The sequence below is a fragment of the Lolium perenne genome, chromosome 1, assembly GCF_019359855.2.
Source record: "Lolium perenne isolate Kyuss_39 chromosome 1, Kyuss_2.0, whole genome shotgun sequence".
In the NCBI taxonomy this organism is placed as follows: domain Eukaryota; kingdom Viridiplantae; phylum Streptophyta; class Magnoliopsida; order Poales; family Poaceae; genus Lolium; species Lolium perenne.
Genome location: NC_067244.2, coordinates 266,578,930 through 266,580,564, shown reverse-complemented (window position 1 = coordinate 266,580,564; position 1,635 = coordinate 266,578,930). Strand labels below are relative to the sequence as shown.

The 1,635-nt window shown below is 40.9% G+C and overlaps 1 long non-coding RNA gene across 1 annotated transcript; it reads left to right on the top strand.

Annotated features, from left to right (window-relative positions):
- The first annotated feature begins 390 nt into the window (after positions 1–390).
- LOC139835671 (uncharacterized) lies at positions 391–1,113 on the top strand. The gene is made up of 2 exons (XR_011751217.1): positions 391–556; positions 774–1,113. It is a non-coding gene; the product is annotated as an uncharacterized lncRNA (long non-coding RNA).
- Positions 1,114–1,635: the final 522 nt, after the last annotated feature.

Below are 1,635 nucleotides of genomic sequence, written 5' to 3'. Positions count from 1 at the left end.
TATCCATGAAAGTAGCCCGCTGAGCGTCTTTGTAAAAAAGAAACAAGACTATAATCCTTTGCTTGTAGTCTAAGACTCTAAGTAATAATTAGCAAAATATCGCAAAACGGATTTCAGCTAGGAATAGTAAGGTGACGTATAACATATGCTAAATTTGTTCCATATTATAAGAAGTTTTCGTCAGGCTAATCTCGAATGAAGATATATAGTACCCTATACAATATTTGGCATGCTCATTAATTTTTATATGTACCAGAAATAGCGGTATATATCGTACTAATTAAATTGCTGCAATTACCACCGCGTTAAATATTTTTGGTGCTCCAATATCTTCTCATCCGCCTCTATATAACCCCGTGGCTAATTGACAAACACAACACTGCAACTGACCACACATCAGAAGTCATAGGACTACTGAAGTATACGAACAAAAAAAGAGAGAGCAAACCAATGTTGAAGATGAAGAAGAACGGCACGCAGGCCCTGTGCTTGGGGGCTCTGGTGATCATGGCGACGCTCCTCGTCTCCTCCGAAGGACAACGTTACCCAGGACTGAGTACGTACCCTGTATACAGTATACATTGATTATATTCCTCCTTCAACTCCATTATATTCCTCATACAGTATACAGTATACATCAGAAGTCATAGGACTACTAATTAGTACGTATGTCATTGTATTTCTCATGCAAGTACATATATCTTGCAATGTCAAGCTCGACGATCATGATTTTCGTTGATACTAATATTACGTTGCTGCATATGTGTATGCAGTTGGATGCTTCGAGGCGCACCAGAACTGCTTCGACGATGATTGCCAGAAGAAGTGCATTGACGCGAATTTTGGGATACGCGTGAGAGGCATCTGCCAGGCCGACCCGTTCCCAAACCCATACAACGCGATCGACTGCTGCTGCTTCCGACGATGATTAAGTGCTTCCGATCGACTGCTGCTGCTTCCGAGGATGATTATATGCTTCGGTGATACGTTTTGCGTTTCAGATTACTTCTAGCTTTGTTCTTAGTCGAATTTCTTTATGTTTGACCAAGTCTATTCAGCAAAGTACTGTAATATCCACAATATCAAATACGTACTTTTTTATTTAAAATTTTCTATACTGCTCTATAGACTTGATCAACCTTGAAAAGTTTGACTTGTGATGAAACTAGAACATCAAATGTTTTGTAATAAATGAAGTTGATGCATGACAACTATATAAATAAATATCATCGGCCCATCATTCATGTCTTGATCGATCAGAACAACTTACAAAACGTACCACGGATGCATGGGACAGAGATCGATGGACCTCAGCCGATGGCCATACGCAGACACGCTAATATCGTTACCATTGACACGTACGTGCGATGCCAGTGCACGCGTATATATACTTACCTTGGGGAGTTGGGAAGATTGTTGCAAGGACCAGCGACTCAAAATGTTCGTTGCAAGGACCAGCAACTTTAGGTGTGATTGCTTGCAAAGAACTTTAATCATCAGACAACACAATTAAACAACTAGTCTGTCCTATTGCACCCAGACACGTCTGGTCGGCGACCAGGAGTATGCGTTTCGTCGTAACGATACCAGACATATGCATGGACCAAAGTACATGTGCGTCTCTTGTCTAGTTCT